Raw genomic sequence first — 23,143 nt, 5'->3', positions numbered from 1 at the left:
ATGAGGTTATTCCTTAATGTCTTCATATTTTTGTGCAGCTCAATTAACAGGATAAAGAAAAAATGTGTACTTATTTATTTGTATATACCCTACCCTTTTCCAGAAAGAATATCAAGCAACATTCATGAATTCATAAAATTATACAAGATTGCATAAACTAAATGGGAGTTAAGAAATGCGCTAGAAGAGACAAAAGGACAAGGCTAAAAATGTTTCCTTCCTTGTTATGATCAGGTTACAAACTTGGCTTTAAATCTACATTCAGTCAATATGAAGAGAGAAAAGTGATGAACAGATTCTCAGAATTCATAATATAAAAACAAACCACTTATGGCAAATAATAATAATAGCAAATATCTAATATAGTAATTTTAAATGCCAGGTGTTATTCTAAGCATTATGTGTATATCAACTCATTTAATCCTCATAATAACCTTATTAGGTAGGCATTACACTTATTCTCAATTTACAGATGAAGAAACTGAGGCAAAAGAGATTAAGCAACTTGCCCCAGGTCACATGGCGTGTAAGTAATTATGTTGGGATATTAATATATGCAGTCTGGTTTCAAAATCCCTGATCCTAATTGTTCTGCCACACTGCCTGCAGAAAAATACAAGTATTCTTATGGAAAAAAAATGTGTTCTGATCCTCATTATGACACTATGGGGTAATGTCTTTAAGAAAATTCTTATTGTAGAGTCCACAATAATTTGAAAGACATGTTCCCCAAATAGGCACACATACCACACCAAAAAGCTTATTAGAGAAATCACTTCTGTTGAAGACCAATTCTTGTCAGTGTAGGAAAGTGTTACTTTCAGCTATGATGATCATGGAAGGCCACCTGGAGGTGGCGACATTTGCATCGACTCAAAAGGATAAAAATGTTTCTAGAGGTAGAAAATATAGGGAAGATGGGAATTATTTTTAGACAGTATTTTTTAAACAGACACTAACACTTGAATGCAGTGGAGTCAAAACCATTAGGAACTGGGACTGTACAATAAATCAATCATGTTTCAGTTCACAAACTAGTCACAAATCACATATACATCCTGGGAAAGGTTTGATTGGCAGGATTTCCAGACATGCCTGTGGCCCTTATAAAAATATAGATTCCCAGCCTCTGCCGCACCAACTGAGTCCAAATTCCTAGGTAAAATCTGTAGATTCAAATAATATTCCCAAGGAATTGGAGTCAGGTGTTTCAAATTGCAGTAAAATTCATCAGGTCCATGTCACTTGCCACAAAAACGTTAAGAATCAGTCTATGACTGTTAAGATGTTTTAAAACAGTGAATTATTTAATAAAAGAGTAACTCTTGCTTAGGTCACCTTTCATATGTCATATTCAGATCGGTGTGGCATTCCTGCTTGACTCTTCTTTCAATAAGGAAGCATTTCATCACTTTTTCAAAGCGCTAACTTGGAAAGAATATGTACAATTACACCAAAATGTGCCTACCTGTGTTCATTCTGGTTTGAAAACAAATGTGTTGATGTGTTGGGTTTTTAAAGAGGCATATTTTACAAGTTAATTAAAGTGAATGCCTATCTTCAAATAAATGTAATTGACATATATTTTGTATTAAATCTCAGATAAAGTAGTCTTATGAGTCTTTAGACTCATGAAATTGTCCAAACTGAGGACAGACTGTTTTATTGCTGGGAACTTGAAGAGCTAATGGTCTGTAAAACAGCAAACATAAGTTGGGTTTTATTCAATTTCTCCACCAAATGTGTCTACCTGTTGGATTTTCTCAAATAAATACTCTTAGCTGATTCTGGGTTAGGTGCAGCAAGACATTCCCGGACACTTGCATCTAGAGAACAAGTCTGCAAACCTGCTCTCACTTTTTCTTCCTGCCTTGAGCTATGATGCATGTCTGAAACCAGGTAATGTTTTCCAGTTTATGTCTCCCAAAGTGCTTAAGAAGAAAAAAAAATGACACACACACACAAAAGTCAGCAAGCTTTTTAACAGAGGAAGGACTTTGTGGGCTCATAAAAGCTCAGAATAAGATCTTCCTTTGGATTTTCAGATATTTTTGCCAGCCTCCCTTTGAGGAAGTACTGCCCACTAGCTGGCTTTCTTAGAATGGAAATCCTAAACAATACACTTGATTCAAAGTTGTTTTCCTCAGTCACAGGTTTAGATGAAAAAAAATAATTATGGATAATATGATAAATGGTTCAGAAACTCAGTTTTCATCAAAGAAAACTCTGCATAGAAAATAAGGAACCAGATGGATGGATGAATACCGGATGGATAGAGAAAGAGGTAGACAGATACAAGCTCAGAACTAAATAAGAGACCCCCCCCCCCCTGTAATTCTACATCTAAAACCAAAAAGTAAATAATAATATACATTACTTTAATTTTAATATGTATACTCAAAATTTTTAAGACTTTAAAATTTATTACTCCCTTTCCCCAAATAGCTATTTATGTTTATCCTGTTTCTTTCTCTTTCCAACTGTTCTGCTCACTAATTACCCCTAAAAGAGTCTGTTAATCTACAGGAAAGTTGAGAACCAAGTGATCTGGATTTATTTCAATGACATTTCTTCCTAAATTTACATTTATTACTCCCTTTAAAAATGAAACACACCAAGCTAATATGTTGTGTCCATGCCTTTTTTAACCTTTGGAAAGTAAGCAGCACACTGCCAGGCATGTAGTCAATGTTTAAAATAAACTTGCTAAATTAAACTAACTATTGCCCACACTACACATAAATTTCAGCCATAAGAGGAACAATGCGTGAAAGCACGCTTTGTAATGACCCAGTTCAGCTGGACAGATGAAAGTCTGGGGCGTAGTGTTTCCCTGGCTTGATCCATCTGCCATCAGTCACTTGTGGGAAGAGGCTTCTGTTTCTTGTCAGCCAGCAATAGGAAGCACAGCAGGATTTAGTAGCTGCTGAGGTACCAAAGGAAAGGGCACAGCGCACACCATTCATGTCAAGTCAGGGATGGAATCCCAGCTGCCTTATTCTCCCCATCTGGTAAGTAAACACTCTCCGTGCTGCTTTGCCTCAGATAATACCTCGCTTACTAAGTCAGGAAAAATACACTCATTTAGGAAGGAACTTAATAATCCCATTGATAAGAATAAAAATATATATGATTTATATTTTAACTCATAGAGGCTATCTAAAAATTGAGAACATCAATTATTTGGCTTGCTCAACTTTCTCTTTAGCCACCTCTGGTTAATTATCTGATACAGTCCGACAAAGTGGGTTTTAAAGTCATATTATCAAGACACTATTTCAATCGTCAACTTCACATCCTGTACATAGACATAGCCAAAGTGCAAGATAAAAGGCAGTCCCTTCAGTTAAACTACAAATGGTTTTACTTCTTATCAAAGAGAAGGTGGAATACTCAGGATTTGCCATTTGATTCAGCACTGGGGCCTGCCAAAATAGGAAATATTTGTACATAGTCCATGGCCATCTAATTGGGAGGTGTGAGGCCATAGTAACAATGTTTCTTTCTTTTCTAAAAAACTTCAGAGCAGTCCCTTTGTTCAATAGGTCACAAACTCTTTTCTGATTTAAAGGGAAAAGAGAAAAACATAATTTGATGTGCAAACACTGAATGCTATGTACACTACTCAAAGTTTTTTAAAAACCGGTAATGTTCCAATAAATAGAATTCTGGCAGTGATATTTCATTAGAGAACAAAGCCAGTAGCCATACTAAGGTGGAGAGGAGGGCTCACCCCTCATTCAGTGCATCTGGAGGGAGGAGAGAGCTACTACTTAATGACTTTGGTGTGCACCAGAGATCTTCCAGGAGACAGCAAGTTTGATTTTCTTCCATGCCCCAGTTTTTGTTTTTGTTTTTTTTTAACATAGTAAAGCATGTTTAATTCAATTAAGGTGTAACAGAACAAAATTTAAGTACTATAAATTTAATCAAGGTATAACATAATAAAGTATGTCAAGTATACCAATCATAGCGTACAGTTTGATAATTTTAACATAAGTAATCACATATCTAACTACTGCCCAGGAGGAGATATGGGACATCACAGAATTCCAGAAGTTTTCCTTATGCCCCCTCCCAATCTATACTCCCGGCACCCACTAGTGTGACTTCCATTTACAGATGGTATGAAATATTTAGACTTGAATATATTCTTCTCCAGAAAGTCTCTTGTCTTCTGCAGTTGTCTTGTTTTATAGCTAAAATTCCACACCTTGTGGGTTTTATGCATGCTTCAGTTTTTGAATATCAAGACCTTGCTTTTGAGGAAACAAGTGAGAAAAATAGGGAAATAGATACAAAATTATTTTATTATTGTTGTTTATTTGGTTTTTTTTTTTTTTTTTTTTTGCGTATTACATTCATTTGTAAAGTTTGGAATTGATGTTTGTTATTAGTCAGTGGAGTGAGGCACTAAAAAGTTCCCTTTACATGGGGTGATACAGGCTATTAGCTTTCTGAGACACTTGCTAACAAGACAATGTGTGTTTCGTTAAGAATAAAGAGAAAAGAAGGTATGATAGTGCTACCATAATCAGGTGATTCTCTTTAGTGATTGTCCGGTCTTCTCTGGGTAAATCATGACAAATTAGCAGGCAGCTCCTGGCAGAGAGTTACATGGGGCATATTTCCTAGACAGAAAGAATTATGGGAGGGACCTCATTAGGCTTCTATGCTTCAGCTTCCTTTCCTTTCCATCCCCGCCCCACAACTCTGCTTCCATGAGGATCTTACCTGGATCCATCCTTCTTGAAGTAGTTCTATACTGCTGGTGTGTACATCCCTAGGACTGAGGGGTGGCCCAGGGGTCACTATTGGGTGTCTGTGGAGCTTTGGCATGCAGCCAAGGTGACCACACACATCCATGAAAAGCCCCCCAGGGTGTGGAACGAGGCAGTGATGGGAGGAGAAGGAGGCAGACTGCAGACTGGGGGCCAGTTGTTCTCATGCCACCTGGCAGTGTGCTTGAGGGCAGGGAATTCTGGGAAGCAGGATACCTAAAGGACAGTCTGAAAGAGAGTTGTGGGCTTCAGCTGGACTTATCTCTTTGATTCCACGGACTCATTTGCTCCATGGAGAGGGATGCAGCCATAGGAGGAAAAAAATAGGACCCTCTAAAGCATGGGACCCACAGCAGAGGTCCCTGTTGCCCAGATCTAAAGTAGTGTGAAGTGTGATTCGCGTCACACCTAGGGCATTAAAAAAAAAAAGGACCTCTCACCATTTTGTGCTATTCTGTTTTCAAGGTATTTACCACTAGTCGTGAAATTAGTTTATGCTATACTTTATCATATTTTGCTCAGCCTAATCATTATCATCACAGCCATCGCCCAATGCTATTTTAAATTTTCTATTTATAACCAGAAGTCTACTTCTGGTTTCAAAGGTAATTATTTTACCTCCCCTATAAAAGAACTGTTGATAAAAGCTAGACCAAAAAAAGAAACCACTGAAACTGTCCAGTAACATTGTCAAATATAAAATAGTTAAATATAAAATAGTCAAATGTAAAAAAAAGTCTAAACTTAACCTAAATGCAAAAGGAACTACAGTATTATATTATCTCCACTTTAGGCATTATGTATTCACTTGTTACAGTGCAACTGTGATTAAAGATGCTGAGGGCCTACACCCAGCTGCTGTGCCTGCACCTTGTCAGGTGTGTTATTGCAAAGCTTGGGTCTAGAAATAATAGTCTGACTCGAATATTCTCACAGGGCTGTGTGGGTCAAACACATGAATAAACATCCACAACAAAAACAGAGTTCAAAATCAGTATAGAGCAAGAAATCCCTGATCAAATATATTTTTATAAGTACTTTAAATAAATGCTCAAAAGCAGTCAGAGGAGCTTTGTTCTCAGCTCAACACACAACAAATGAGTTAACCCAAAAGCACCTCTTAATACCTTGAAGTCTCCAATATTCAAAATTTCTTATTACACGCATTTTTTGGTAAGAAAAACATTTCCCATTTTACTATCAGAGTGGTAGCAGGCAGGTCCAGGAGCACTGGGTGTGCTCCGTGAAGCATATATGTGCTCATGTCTTTCCCTGGGACCCATCAAGGTGCTTAGTGACTGTCACTGTCACAGGAAGGCAGTGGCTTAGTGTGACCAACACAGGCCTCCCCAGAAGCCGGGCAAGACTCTAACAGGTCCAGTAGTCTTGGAGATAAGACAGTTTGGTGACTCCCCACTCAATGATGGCTCATTTCAGGTAACCTACAGTCAACCCCATGTGCTGAAAATTCATAACAGAGGTATGAATAAAACCAACCTGGTTTTATCACAGCAAGATGCTTTTAACCTTTCTGCTCTTAACCTTGTTTCTAGCTTGGAGTGGTAAAGGTAACTATTTATAGCACTGGTTGGCATGTTAATTACAGTTTTTAAATGTTAAATTATTATTTTTTAATTGCATGTGGATTAAATGCTTGAAGATTGTGATTAGCACCTCCAATGAATTCTTTGGTTCCACTGAACAGTTGTAAAACCTAGGCTCTGGCCCATCCTCCACACTGTTACCAGGGTGACCATAAACCAGACACCCTTGCTTAAAAAGTTAGCTTGAAAATACAGTCCAAACTACTTAAAGGAAATTGGTTTTTAATACAGGCCTACTGTATCTAATTCTATATTTCTACTATTCTCTGCAATAAACTCTCTTCTCCCCTTAGCAGACCTCTCATAATGGACTCACCTTCCCCATTCTTTGCTTAGTACATTCTATGTTGATTATTCTCAGCAATGGTTGGATGAGAATAGGGTGGAACTCACGTTTAAGAGAATAGTATTGGTTTCTAACATGACTGAGGCAAAAGACATTCATGCTCTAAGAAGGAAGATCTAGGTCAATACAAATAGAGACACCAATGCCTGGGATGATCTAATTTGGTCAGGTTAGAGAATACAGAAAGCTAAGACTCTGCATGATGGTAGAAGGCCTTGGAGGCTTGTATTTCTGGGGGTAACTGAGGGAGAAAAGGGATGAAAGACATAATGCAGTTTATTCTGAGGGCAAGGTGGCTATTTGATTCTAATTATGCATTATTTATTGAATTTTGTTCCTTGCTGCAGTTAAAATGGCGAGACTGGCAGTGTCATTGGCTGGGGAAAGACGGAGAGGCTGGTAGTCTTACCTGGAGCATTCAGCTCCATAAGTGTTCCTTAAAAATGTTTTTTCCATCTGTTCCATGGCTATAAACTATTCTCAAACACTGGTAATCACCATCAACAGAATTTCAACACATTGAAATTGGTTTATTTTGATAATTCTATGAAACGTATGTAGATGTGTTGAGAAAAACAAAACTATTACCGCTGAGTATGCATCTATGATTCAATTGACCACATCTTACTGTCCTGCTCAAAAATTTAGTAGATCTTGTCATTTTCTTTCCTGCAATGGGAAAAATTCATAAAGCATGCCCTATTCAATCAAGGAAATCTGTAGTGATTTGTGAGAATATGAGTCCTCTGAGAATCTGAAATCAGCTATAATATGATACATATCGTAATAGGGGCCATCTCATCTGATTATTGGGAGGATTACCTAAAATAATGCATATGTAGAGCACCTAGTGATGGTTCAATTTTTTAGAATTATGCTTATTTTTATTCTAGCAAGTTTATCAAAACTTGCTCCAATTCTTGAATCCTGTTAACTTACATGGTATAAATTGATAAATACTCAAAACAAAATAAGTGTAATATTTAAGAGTTGACACATGAGTCCCTCTTAGGAAAGAAACTATTCTTGATAAACTCCTGGATTATAGAAAATAAGACCCAGGGGGCACATGTTGGACCCCTTAACTTATTCATTCCTTCATTCACTCATGCATTCATTGAGTGCTTACTATCAGGCATTGAGGTTATAGCAACAAACAAAACAGATAAAGCCATTGATCTCATAAAGTTAATGTTCTAGTGGGGGAGACACACACAGAGACACACACATATGCTTAATTTCAGGGAGTGATAAGTGCCACGAAGCAAATAGGACAAAAAGACAGAGAATAGCTAGGTAGGTTAGGGGACTTAGGATGGATAGGATGGTCACAGAAGGCATCTTTGAAGACGCGACATTTGAATCAAGACCCAAATGAGGTGATGCAGCAGATAACGAGAATCGGAAGCAGAGGGAAGAACAAGTGCAAGGGATCTGGTTTGGGAACAGATGCGGCAAGTTGGCGAGGCACCAGGAAGGCCAGGGTGTCCAGAACTTAGGGTGTAAAGAACTTTGGATTTTATTCTAATAGCAGCTCTTTCTCTCATAACTATATAGGAGTGACTCAGCTCTTCTAAATGAGATAATAAAAGGATTTATTTAAATCAATCCATGTACTATTAATTAATTTAACATACCTTCTTTAAATTGAATTTAGTTAAACAGTACTGAAGTATAAAAATGAAAGGAATAGTCATTCCCACTAACCCAGTATCTCTCCCTAAAAGGAAATGCTATTGTAATTTTGGTGTATTCTTCCAGTTCAAAATATATTTATTTACTGCCAAAAATAGAAACATGCCACAGACATCATTTTGCACCCTGATTTTTTTACTTCATAATATCACTTGGAAACTCTTCCATTCAAGGATGTACATATTTTCATTATTTTTAAATGACTGCTCAGTGTCACACTGTATGGATTATCCTAATCGATTTAATTAGGTTCTTATATAAGAAACTTTGTTTCCAATTTTTGCTATTATAAACAATACTATTACTTAAATCTTGGGATGTATAGATAAATTCACAAATTTATTCCAGAGCACACTTCCAGAGGGGCTGAAGGACTGATGGAAATTTCCATCAAGAAAGATAACTGAAGGGATCAGGGTAGCCTTATACTAAATGTAGAGTCATTCTTCTTACAGCAGTGTAAATGCTTTGCCCTCTTAATCCCCTTGTCCCAATCTTCCAAAAAGTTCTTTACACTCACGAATGTTTCATTTGCACGGGCTACATTTTTGTTTTTTGGAAAAAAAAAATAGTTCAGAGTGTAAATCTGGAATGATATGGTGGATAAAAGAGACAGGAAACATAGAAACCTAGACACAGGCTGGAGGAAGAGTAACCATTAAGAACTCAAGCTACCTGGATTTCACTGACATTTGAAAAGTGTTTCCTCCTTCCACAAGGTGGGTATCAAGATTCAAGGCAATCTTATCTAGATCTCAAGGAAGACAAGGTGGCCCCAGCTGACATCTGGGTTACATATTTAATGCCCAAACATCCAAGGAGGGGGGAATCAGTCAAGCTAACTCTTTTGATTTCATGTAAACAAAATAACCAATTGATGGACTGATTGCTTCACTTGTTTTGGATTTCTATATACACAACCACATGCCAGTGATCAAAAATAAATCATCTTCAAATTCAGAACAATACACAGGACTGTGTTATATTGTTCATAGCAATCTATGTTATAAAGAAAAATGTATCTACTACAGTCATTCTTACTTCACATTTTTGTAAGGTACCAAAAAGAACATTAATTATAGGCAAATAATTGTCACTTACCCAGAATACAAATAGCCTCCTTCACAATTATGGCTTCTTTGCTTTTCTTCCTTCTCTCAGTAGTGTGGTACTTTATTATTCAGTCTTATCTCCACAATAGGGTAAGCTGATAAAGAAGAATAGAAACCCATATCAATATTTTCAGCTGTCCAACTAAGTGTTTAAGGGCAGTACCAATATTTTTATTAAATAAATTAAGGATTTCCATATTTTTACTCATGTTTTCATTTAATTTCTTAAAAACAAATAGTGTTTCAGCTATCAAAAATGAGCCAATTATTATCTATTCCCCTAAATAATTTAGGAAGACATTCAATAGCATCTACTTGTCTCTGCTTATAAAAATAATTACATATCCATTGCAGAAACTATAAATATATACAACAAAAACAGGCTGGTTTCCTCTGCTTATTTGTAGTGTCTGTATTTCTATACTATTTTGGAAAATTGAGTCAATAAATCGCATGGATGTTAAGCTAAAATGTGGATTATCAAAGTAAATTATAAAATCTACTGCTGTAAATATCCTTCAATAATTATTATAAATCTAGAATTATATAGCTATAATCCTATCCAGAATCAGAAAAGAGACTAATCTTCCTCTCAATTTTTTCTAATTCCTATGGTTTCAATTATCATCTATTCAAAACATGTATCTAATCTAGATTCCTCTTCTGAATTGCAAATCTTCATATCCAACTGCCTGCAAGAAATACCCATTTAGAGTTCCCAGGCATACCTCAAAGTCAACAAGTTCAAACCACCTTAAGAAAGTTTTTTTACCTGAAATCGATTTTTCCTTCAATGTTTCTCATCTTAGTTAAAGGCAGTACCATCTACACCTCAATTGATAAAGCAAAATATCTTCTCTCCTTTTCTTTTGTTCTCCGTATCCTATCATTAAGTCTTGTTTAATTTGCCTCCTAAATATCTCTTGGCTCATTTTACTTCTTGCCATCCTCACTGTTTCTAGCCTAACTAAAATCACTACTTCTTTCACCTGGGTGACGCAGTCCACATGAATGGGGCCCCTGGCGTTGTAGAGCAGGCAACATTTGGAGTCCTTCTAACTTCACCTTTTATCATCTTCCTCTCAAACTCTACTCTGTAGCATATTAAACATCTTTTGTCTCCTTAAACATTTCATACTCTCTTACCTTGGAGCCTCCAGACAAGCTGTACTCTTTGTCTAGTGTATATAGCATAGTTATATAATATATGTAGCATATACGTGTATTATGTATATGTTTATATATGCTATATATGATATATATATATATATACACACACACACACACACACACACACATACACATACACACATATATATTATTTGCTCTGAGATACTTTTTATCATCACCCCTGCGATCAACATGATGGCTGAGCTGGGTGTCCCACCAGTATAGTCCCAAAACATCTGTTACTTTCTAATCAGAGCACTTACTACTTTTATTATAATTACTCATTTGCCTGATTATGCCCTCTGGTGGCATCAAGGATGTGTATTTTTTTTTATTACTGTGTTTTCAATATCCAGCACAACTACCAGAGTAGACACTGGAAATATTTCCTAAATGGAATAATTACTGAATCAATAAATATATGCTAATGTTTCAAGCAAAAATATGATAACACAAGGGTCATGACCTTATTCAAACCAAGAATTAAGATGAAGTAGGAGATATTTGTAGATAGAGTTAATGTCATTATTATTATTCCATCTGCAAGGTAAAATGTAGTGCTTATTCTTCATTTCCAAAAGCTGAGAATTATTAACACTGCCTCTGTAAGCAGAAATGCTCAAGGAAAGGCTGGGATCCACGGTGTGCCTTTTCCTAACTTCGCCATTTTAGACATGACAGCTCAACTCTAGCTGAACACAGCCAGACAACTCCCGAGGATATAACTAAAACCTTAAGTTGCCAGCAAATTGTTTTCCAAAAGAATAATTATTAGGACAACAAAATCATGTAAATACAAAATGGAAAGCCAAGACAGGTCATCTAATCTCTCCTGTGAGAATTCTCTTAAATGTTGGCCTCAGTGCTCTTCAGGGTGAATTTTAAGTACAACCAGTGATGTAAATCCCACCTTTACCCTTGGGAGGCTGTTGTGCAAACCAAAAGTTTCCATTGCTTCTACTTGGGTGAAATATTTTAAAATTTGCCTTTTCCTCAATGTGTGTATTTTACTCTAGCTCTCTTGTGCCTCTATCTTTTTAGGTTTTATAAATAAAAATAAGTGGTGATATAATCTTAGAGCAGTAGTTTTCATTCAACTAAGAGTTCAGTTACGAGCAGCAAAAGTAGCCTTTTCATTTAAAGTAAACTTAATGGTGACAATAATTTTTTTCTATTCTAGGTTTAATACGCTTTTATTTCATTCTATTGATGTTTAAAAATTGGAAGGGGTAAAAATGTCAGAATTTATCACTTCAGTAGGTTAAATCTTAGTAAAATCTTCAGGTTCATTTGCTGTGATGCTAAAAATTTAATGGAATATTGTTTAATTAAATGAGCTGTCTGCTAGAGCTGGGAAATTTTGGGATTATATAGAATGTTATGAAACTTATTTTTGTTTATTTGTTTAACATTTTAATCTTATTTTTCCTTCAGGATCTTGCCATTATCGGTCTCAATACATTACCCTTTCACGTAATTAAACCTATCTTTGGTTCAATGGATAAGACAATATTGGCTTTTTAAATGCAACATATCCCAAACATTAGTCTTCTGTGTACCAATTACCTGAATTTTGGCCTATTTTATACTACTGTACCATCTTTCACTGAATATTTTTCTTGAGATAACGTACTTGTTTGAATTCAAATATATTTTAAGTAATATTTATGTCATTTAATCCCCTTGTTCCCCTAGTATAGGTAAATGCATACAATTTAAAACGTTATCGCATAACTTCTAAAATTATCTCGTAGCCCACAATTCGGAAAAGCTGTTCTGTCGTATTTCATTATAAATCTCGGGGAGAGGCCTCCGCTGCCATGGAGGTGTTTCTCATGATCTGTTGCCACGAGACCACCATCTTCACGAATGTCAAGGAGCAGAGCAACGTGATCGAGCTCAAGCGGCCGCTGGAAGAGTAGCAGCTTTACAAGGACGACGTCCTTACCAGGACGACGGGAAGACATTGGGTGAGTGTAGCTTCACCAGCCAGAGAGCAAGGCCTCAGGCCGCAGCCCCTGTGGAGCTAGCCTTCCGGGCAGATGAAGCATTTGAAGACCTGTGCATTGAACCCTTCTCCAGCCCACCTGAGCTGCCTGCTCTGTGTGATGAAGCCGCAGGACTCAGGAAGCAGCGCCAATGAACAAGCTGTGTAGTTGGAGAACCTTCCCCCACTCCTGTTCCCCCCATCTCCCTCTAATAAAAGCGATTTGGGTGTTAAAAAAAAAAAATCTATATATAATTTCCTTCTTCTTTCATAAAAAGAATCTAACTTTCAGTGTTATCTTCTGATAGTCTCCTAGCAGTTTTAAAAATTTGTATTGTGAATTTTAAGAAAAGCTAAAAAAAAATCTGTATTGTGGATATTATGTTTTAAATTTGTTATGCTGTTCTCCTATTACTATAAAAATCCATTTAATTTAAACAAGTATAGAGAAATCACAGACATTATTTATAAAAATTAAAAGATTAGTTTTTTTCTTTGATACATTTCTAATAGAGGTGCTACTGAACTTACTTTACTAAAGGGGTAAGACATATAGTTAATAACACCTAAAATATTTAAAATATTCTGTTCTATTGACACTAGTTATTGCCTGAATATTATGCACTCCTACTTTTTTACATAACGTTTTCAAAAGTCAACCTAAGTCAAAAATAAATTCTAAATTAGATATTGATTCATATGAACTCATATTTTGATCTGATTGTTTTCTTTGGGTACTATATTGGGTACCTCTGAAAACACTTCTACTTCAAAATTATTGAGGAAAAATAGTCTTTAGCAACAAATAAATAGAGATTTACAAAACTTTGACCATTATGAAAACCTGCTGCAGTTATCCTCAGCTGGATTCATTGCCATTTATTATTTCTGTTTATGATCTTTTAGCCAGTTCCCAATCCATGTGACTCTGTTCTCATCCAAAACAATTATTAATTTGCAACTAAAAGTTCATGATCCACTGTTTCAAATGCTTCACTGAAGCCCAAATACATGACGTCAATTCCATCCTCTTCATCCAATTAGTTTTGCAACTCTATCAAACAGGCCTATCATCATGGTCTGGCATGATTTGTTCATTATGGACCATGGTGCTTAAGGTTCAAAATTCCATGTCTTCTAACTGCTTACAGATTTTCCTTCAATATTTTCTTCCTTACTTCACTCCATATTGATCTATTGCTTGGTTGTGTGTAAACATTTGTTTTATTTGGACATGTTTACAAAGAAGAAAAACCGAAGGAAAGTAACGTGTAGAATCACTTTAATTGCTCTTTGCAAACTACATAGCATTTAAATGAGGAGCTTTGGTCTTTTTTATATTTCCTTAATTTTACATAAAATCCTTTTTATGAGAATTACTAAGGAGTTCTGCATTATTAATTTGTGGGTACCTGCATTTTCAAAAGACTATGAGGGGCTTCCCTGGTGGCACAGTGGTTGAGAATCTGCCTGCTAATGCAGGGGACACGGGTTCGAGCCCTGGTCTGGGAAGATCCCACATGCCGCGGAGCAACTAGGCCCATGAGCCACAGTTACTGAGCCTGCGCGTCTGGAGCCTGTGCTCCGCAACAAGAGAGGCCGCGATAGTGAGAGGCCTGCGCACCGCGATGAGGAGTGGCCCCCACTTGCCACAACTAGAGAAAGCCCTCGCACAGAAACGAAGACCCAACACAGCCAAAAATAAATAAATAAAAATTAAAAAGAAAAAGACTGAAACTAGGCTAATTAGAGAAGAGTGTTTTGGCTCAGAGGGTTCATACAATAAAGCAACAGGTTCCATCATGACTCAAATAGAAAATGAGCTAGTTGTAGGGTAGAGTGGAGTAAAGAGGAGCTAAGAATGTCTATATGAGGGATAAAATTAATTCATAATTTATAGTACATAATTACAAATATTTGAATTTTTATAAATATTTGAATGGCTGTAATATAAAACTAGTTGCAAAAGTAAAAACAACTTTAAGATATCTTGGTGCACCAACAGCCCATTCATGACAATTACTGGTAAAATCTGCAATAAGCAATAGTTTTAATGACATCAATTACCAATTGTATTGGCTCCAATTTCTATGATAGTTAAATTGTTTCATTATACGTGAATAATCCTAGAAAAGATTTGTTCCTTTAATGTAGAAAAGTTTGTTCCTTTAATGTTCTTCCTAGAAAGCTGTTGACATTTGCTGATTGTATAGCAAATGTCTTTTTCTTTAAAAAAAAAAAATCACAATATAGCAACTGTTTTAACCTTCGAAATTACTAAAGTCTGAGAAATTGGAGATTTCCATATTACATTTCCTTTCTGTTCAGGGTAATTAAAAAACACGTTTGCGAAAAGTTATAATTTTTTAAAAAGCATTTGCAAATTGAATATCCATGTTTAAAATGCTTTTGCAAACATCTTGCTTTCGCAGTTACCAAAACGATTATTTTTAAAATGAAAATATCATATTTTGTCTTATACTCATCCAATTCAGTAAGAAAGTATTTACACTTATAATTGAAGAAAGCTCTTATTTTTTAAGTCTGATTAATATCTGATCAAATTCTAGGCTAGGGCTCGGCCACTAAAGGGCTTGGCGATTTGAAATTTAAGCAGGCATGTAAAATGGTCCTCTTGATTGCTCACGGGGCCAGGAGGTGTGTGTTCACAGACAATCAAAGGAAAAGGAAAACATTTCATTTTTTTCCAATCAAATTGCTAATTTCTGGGAAATTTTGTGAAATTATAAATGAGAAACTGTAATAAACTTCTCTGAATTTAAGCACACATGATTTAAAGACTAACTTGCCTGTGATATTGGAATAGTGTAGAAGAAATTGAAAATAATGTTTTTAATAGAAAAATTATTTGTAACACTTTCTGTTTGAAGGGTTGGATCCCCTTCAAATTTGCTTACTGATGATGTGTTTATTCCTTCAAGATTTAAATAAGAAACACATACCAAATCTCAAAATTTTAATCCTTATTTTCAACGTTTAATGATGAAAATTCTTTTTACTTTTTAAAGGATCTTCTAGTTATTCTGATAAAGACATTTAATGATTAAGTATTTCCCACTGAAAGTATGAGTTTTTTATGTTGTAGTCACATGAATGAGCACATCATATTAGCTACACGACACTACAATAAAAAAAATGACAATGACGATCACTTGGGTAACACATTAGATCCTAATGCAGGTAAAATGGCCCTTCCCTGCCTTGTTCACCTCAATTTCATGTACCTAGAAGCACTCAATCAATGTATCAATGTTTGTTCACTGAATACATTAAACTCAGAAAGTTTAAATTTTTACATTTTTTCCACTTAGAAGAAAATCTACATTTGCATTTAAATAATAGAAACTCTAGATTCACAGAAACAAAAAACTCACTGAATTAAGATATAAGTATGATTTAAATTCACTAGAAAAAATTTTAAATCGTTCCATATGGAAATTAAAAAGGTTATTATTAAAATAATGTGCTATCTCTTCTACTTCAAAGCACTTTTTATTAGTTTAATTTAAATATTTATTTATATTATAATTTATCTCAGGAAATATCCTCTGTTGGTTCAGTGATGACAGGGGAAATATCTAATTTGTTCTGTACAGAGTCCTTGGTTTCTAGAATAATACTTGATTTGAGACATAGAAAACCCTTAGTATTTGCTGAATAAATTCATGCAACAGCCAGGTTTCAAGCAGAGAAGCAGAAACAGGAGATCTGTTTTAAGAGATTTGTTGCAAGGAATTGGCTTATGCAGCTGTGGGGACTGGCTGGGCACATCCAAAATCCACGGGGCAGGCTATCGGGAAAGGCAGGCTGGAACTCTTGGTCAGGGTCAAATACCACTGTCCATAGGCAGAATTTCTTTTTCATCAGGGAAGCCTCAGCTCTGCTCTTCAGGCATTTCAACTGATTGAATCAGACCCACTCAGGTTATCTAGGATAATTGCTCTTACCTAAATGCAGCTGACTGATTATGGATCTTAATCACATCTAGAAAATACCTTCATAGAAACATCTAGGTTAGTTTTTGGTTGAATAACGGGGGACTGTAACCGAGCCAAGCTGACACACCAGGAAGTCTTGCATAATTGGAATAGGCATTACCTTTTTTGGTAGTAGATAATCCATCCCTGAGAGTTAAAAAAAAAAAAAATTAGATTGTCCATCTTACAGATACTATTTATTTGGCACTTATCACATGGTCTTAAGTTCATTTGATATTAAGCTTTTCATGTATATTGTCATTTGCAATAATTTTAAGAATGCTGCTTTTTGTCCTCATTCTACAGAGGAGAAAATTGAGGTTAAAAGAAGATTTAAAAATTTTCAAAGTTAACCAGCTCGTGAGGGTTGAACGCTAAAATATACTACTGCCAAAGCCCTAACTCTTAAAAACTATTATCTGAGTATGGCATTATTAAACAAAAATATGGCATATAGAGAAAGGGAAAAAAATGTTCAAGTGTGTCATTTTAGTAAAGAATTTCAATCTCACTGCAATATACTTGTTCCTACTTCCTGTTCTCCATTGATGTGTTCATTTATGTCACTCCTCAACATTTCTGAGAAAGTGCTGAAAGAGAATATAGGATGCTTGAGATACTGATTATAAAGATATTTATTATCATTTGTGTCTTATTACAACAGATATTTGGAAAGCCACTAAAATCCTTTTTGAGATGACAACAACAGTAGGAAAAACAAACTTTTCTTATGTGCAAAGCTTATGCTAAAATTATTATTGACTTTTATTTAACTTTTTTCAATGTCTGGGTCTAGTTTTTAGAAATATTCATAACTGAAAAGTAGGAACAAGATTTTAGCTTTTTAGCATGTGATAAATTATTTCTTCATGCCAATTTTTTATTCTACTTTCTCTTATTCTACTTTACTACTTAGTTTTCTTATTTACATAGCTAAGCCCCTAACTACCATTATGTACAAATCTTAAATATAGTCTGGTCTTCCAAATCACATAGAAATAATCAAAAGAGATCAAAATGAATTTACGTATATATAATCAAATGGGATTCTTATTTATTACAAATTTTAGTATTATCCAGCCTAAATTTACAAGAGTTGGGGCTTTGATAGTGAATTTGATTTGTGAAATTCATAATGAATCTCAACCTGTTCGTTATTTTGCAAACCTAAAATTTATAATGATATCTTAAGAAATAAAGTTAGTAATCCATTTTAGCTTTTTCATGACAAAAACGAGCCCTTGTGTATGATATTAAACATAATTAAACGTAATTTTCTTTTATTTAATGTTAGTGCTACAATGCTAGCTGTAAGTTCTGTGACTGTCCAAAAGATAGAAATGGAAGAGAACTGTAGAAGAGTCCAAATACAGTCCAAAAAAGAAGAAAGTCTTCCCCAAAGAAAGAAAAATGAAAACAGATGCAGTGTCATCCTCTATTATGTTAGCTCGTGCATGGTTCTTGCTAAAGAACAGACATTCAGTCTGCTTTGAATTATTTGTCACTTGGCTTCTTTATATTTCCATGCCTTATTTTGCATTTTATTCACTACTCATTGTGTTACACAGTCTACATTGTGCAAAAATAATGTTAATATATATTCTTACCAAGGATTGAGCTATGCACAGCCAAGTTTAGAACCATCACAAACCTTGATGTTTTAGACTTTGCAACCAAACTTGATTGTTTTGGGGTCTGAGTTCACTTGCTCTTGGCCCATCTGAATGTTAAGAGTCCAACGAATTTGACTTTAAAAGGCTTATAAAATATTCAAAAAGCTTCTTGCACATTAGATAGCTCTTAAGACAGAACATTTCGATGAGTTTAGTGTAAATGAATCAGAAGCATATGGATTAAATTTACCTTAAAATACTCCTGGGTTTAAGAATTAAGAGAAAATGTGCTTGGCAAAACACATTTTGGGTTTTGCCTAACCCAGAACATTGGAAAAGTAGTTCAAGATGTTTGATGAACCCAAAACACGGCTGGGTTCACCCATCCCTAATCCCCTGTGGTAATAGCAAAGGACAGGCAGAGGCAGATTTTAGGTGCATAAATCTAGTTCAGGTTTTTATCATGGTCGTCCCAAACTATTGGATAACTCGAGAATGCCTTACCTTGTCTAAATCAAATTTGTGCTATGTGCTTTAAACAACCTCTGTTTAAGGACTGTAGAATGTGTGTTTTATATGAAGGGTGTGGTTCTACATAATTACAGCAGCTTCTGTGTACCCACTCAACAAAAAAGAGAAATCATAAGGTTTATGCTTACCTAAAGCATATCAAGAGATGCAGAGACTTCAGTATTAATCTCAATGACTATTCATTTGAATTGAATAAAAAATGTATCAATTATTTCTACCTCTAAAATTAATAAAAATGTGCTAAAGAAGACTATGGGCTTCAAAAAGAAGCAACATGTACTATAGTCAATATTGTGAAATTTTATTTCCTTTTCCCAACTTGATTTTATTCCTACACAAGAAATGAGCAGCATATATGAGCAAGTCATTAAATTATCTGAGTATAACTTTATACCAAAAGCAACCATTCATTTCTAATTTAGGGAACTGACTGAATTGCTTTAGTTGAATTTATGACTAAATCTTTGTGAGGAAACAAACGTGGGAAAAAAAATGTTATTTATCTGCCATCGTCCTTCTTCTCTTCCAATAAACAAATAGCCAGGGAGAGACACAGATCACTGACCCACATTAATGCAAATAAACAAATTCCTATGAATTGATGGCTCAGAGAATTTCAAATTACAGCATAAAATATTCATATTGTAATATCAAGCTCATCATGTAGGAATGCTGATGACCTCAATTAAGGTAGTGTGTTAAAGATAACATCTAAAGTGTAATCTAAATGTGAGTTTTTGTAACAAGTAGTATATAAATGTAAGATATATTCTATAACCCTAAATTAGTAAATATGTGATATTTTATCATACAAGTTGCAGGATTAAAAAGTGCTTTTCAGGGCTTCCCTGGTGGCGCAGTGGTTGAGAATCTGCCTGCCAATGCAGCGCACACGGGTTCGAGCCCTGGTCTGGGAAGATCCCACATGCCGCGGAGCAACTGGGCCCGTAAGCCACAACTACTGAGCCTGCGCGTCTGGAGCCTGTGCTCCGCAACGGGAGAGGCCCGCGCACCGCGATGAAGAGTGGCCCCCGCTAGCCGCAACTGGAGAAAGCCCTCGCACAGAAATGACGACCCAACACAGCCAAAAATAAATAAATAAATAAATTTTTTTTAAAAAAGTGCTTTTCAGAAAAAGAAAAATTATTATATTATGGAGTAATGATAGGCTATTTTCCGCAACATGATAAGAAATTACTAAGAAGATATAAAGGTCTGTTTTTACATATCTTTATACAAAAAGGCTATATTTTTAAAATATGCTCTGTTTATTTGTTTACCTACTCAAATAATAGATTACAAATAAGTAATTTTTATTTTTAAACAAAGAACTGAAAGGTAATTTATTCATAAAGTATTTATATAAAAATGTGTGAACATGGAGAATTTATCTATTTTTAATAACAAAAAATAGAACTACAACACTTTAAATAATTAGTTTTCCATCAGCCTTAACTTTCTGAAACTGGGAAACTAAAACATAGTTTTATCATGCTAAAGGAATGTCATCAATCTGCACTGAAGACCTATACTTTAATTCTAGGCCCTAATTCATAGCCTTTGGATTCTTATTTACCGTACAATTAACTTGATTATTCCACAAATATTTACTGAGCACCTACTATGGGCAAGACACCCATAGGGAATGGCACAGAAAAATGTAAAAGAAGACAAAAATTGTATTGCCTAACAGTGTAACAATGGGTGCTATTAGGAATCATTTAATTTATGGTGAGTTTATTTTGTTTAAAAAGATAAGGACGTGTAGAACATAGTTTTAATCAACTTGAATTTAATGTGAATTTTGTATCATACAGAGACGATTGCACAAATGCTATGCATAAGATATTATAGTGTGTGTATGAATAAATAATACAAATAAGTATAGAATGCTTAATGTTGTATAACAGAACAGCCCTGGGGCAGGGACTAGGTCTTAACAGAAGGTAATTTCAAAGTTGTCTGTGAGGAAGACTATCAATTATCTTAAAAAATCTTTGGCTACTGATGACAATTACAAGGAATATAGCCTGCTTCCAGCTAAGTTGATAGAGATAAATAGAAAATATTAGCCATCTAGTTGTGTGTTCCAAGGACTACATGTAGCCAAATTACCAGGAGAATTTGCTAACAAGAGCAGTTTTCTGATAGTGGAACTTCTGCAGCAAGACCCATCCATCCTAATTGTTAACAAGATTTTCAAATGATTCTGAAGCACATTAACTTTTAAAAACCACTCTTCTAAGTTCTGTCAGGAATCTTTTTGGAAAGATGACAGGGAGAGTTTTGGCAGGTAGCCAGTGAGCAGATATCTAAGAGCGCTACTCTCTTATGCTATATAAAGATACTCTAATGCAAATAACAGTGATTTGTAAGGTTTGGGGAACATACATTTTGCCATATGTATATTTCATACTAGAGCCATTTACTAGCTATATATTGACATTTACTATAAATAGATGGTTTAATTGTATTTATAAACCAGATATGGTGTTTCTATCTTGTTACTTTCATATGTCAGCTTCGTACAAGTCCTAACATGGCTACACACCTGGCACTTGACAGCGCCTTTTACTGGGAAACTAGGGAAAAAGTGAAAGAACTCAGATAGGAAAGTATATTCCCCAAATTACTGACATGAGGCCAATGTTATCAAACACTTTAAAAAGTTTCCCATCAAAAATGATTATTTTCTATTTTTCTAGTTCTAATTTTCTAGTTTGGGTTATGTTTCAGTTATATGGAAAATATATTCATAGGGAAAGGTATTCTTTAACTATCTCAGATAAACTAGATATAACTGAGATTATGTTTTCATTTTACTTCTTTTTTATTTCTTTATAGATCCAGTCATAAGATTAAAAATAAAAAAATTAATAAAACCATTTGGGGAAAGTGAAACGGAACAAAGTACACCATACCAACAGCTATCACATATGTAAATGCAGGTACAACAAATAAGTAGAAATACTAAGAGATATATAGAGTCGATAGATCAGGGAATTGAAGGGGCAGAAACGCAGCGCCTCCCCTAAGCACATGTCCCACTCGGATCACCTTCACTTTTAGCATTTTCTGCTTAGAAAAAGAGCGGTCTTCCGGCATTAGTGCACTCAATTTCCCCTCCTCATAGTTTCACCACAACATACACATTTAACCTTACAATTTTTACCTTTTTTCCTCTGATCTGAGAGAGGGGTGACCCTGCTGTCTAAGGCTATCATTATACTTCTCTTCCTCCTCTCCTGAGTTTGTCTCACTTCATACAGCCTCCCTCCCTCTTAAGGCACCTCCTTAAATCATTCTTCTATTCACAGTCAAGGTTGTAGCAAAAGTCTTGACATTCACCTTCATTTAGTTATTGCTCATTCTTTCTTCTTCAACTCACTTGTAATTGAATTCCACCTCTACTGTGCCACTAAAATTACTCTTATTAATGTCACCAATGGTTAACCCCAATGGAAGTTTTTTTTTTTAATCTATGTGAATCTTTAATTCTAATTGATTAATTTTACTTTTGAAAAACGTCAAATTATAAAATTTTATGATTATAATTTAGCTGATCACTATTAGTATGGGGAAAATGCAGCTCTCCATTTCTTTCTAACATGAAGACTTCCCCAGTTATTTTAAAGTAAAGTTTTAAGGGGCACTATTACCTATACAGTGCAAAACCACAGCATGCATATATACCAGGGACAAAAATGCTTCTAGAGACAGACAACAGTCCCACTCATTGACGTGTCATCAATACAACAACAAAGTAACAGCAGTAGAGTCTGTCCATACACCATATCTTAGCACCCTGGTCCCACTGACATGTTAGACACTAGCTTGCATAGCAACAGACTATCCAAGACCTGTAAATTGCCACTTGCTTTTATAGCTTACTAATTTTGAAAAATTTTCACAAAACTGAGCAGTTTCTTGGTGTTTTGTCAGTTTGGCAGTAAACTATGTTTTTTGACTTTATATGAGTTTTAACAAAATTTACATAGGTACTTTAGCAATCAGAGCAGATGAGATAAAAATGTATTTTTAAATGATTACAAGAGTTAACTGTTTTACAGAGTTGCAATCTCCCTGTTGTATCAAAATGAAGAAGAAAATGGCCAGCACTCTGAGTATGAGTCACCATTCTTGGTCAGTCATGAGCCATAAGAAAATGATTGCTTCAAACTGTTCTCTGGAAACAGAGAAAATCATTTTAAAATGACTATACATACATTATAACAAATGTTCTGGCTTTCCAGTGATAGACATTGAAGAGACAGCAGTCTATTGAAAAAAGTAATAATACTCTCAA

The 23,143-nt window shown here is 35.1% G+C and overlaps 1 pseudogene; it reads left to right on the top strand.

Moving 5' to 3' along the window:
• Positions 1-12,528: 12,528 nt before the first annotated feature.
• On the top strand, positions 12,529-12,864 carry LOC137756358 (elongin-B pseudogene; annotated as a pseudogene).
• The last annotated feature ends 10,279 nt before the right edge of the window (positions 12,865-23,143 follow it).

Source organism: Eschrichtius robustus, chromosome 2 (genome assembly GCF_028021215.1).
Source record: "Eschrichtius robustus isolate mEscRob2 chromosome 2, mEscRob2.pri, whole genome shotgun sequence".
Classification (NCBI taxonomy): Eukaryota; Metazoa; Chordata; class Mammalia; order Artiodactyla; family Eschrichtiidae; genus Eschrichtius; species Eschrichtius robustus.
Note: the sequence above shows the minus strand (reverse complement) of the source record. Positions and strands in the feature narration are given on the sequence as shown.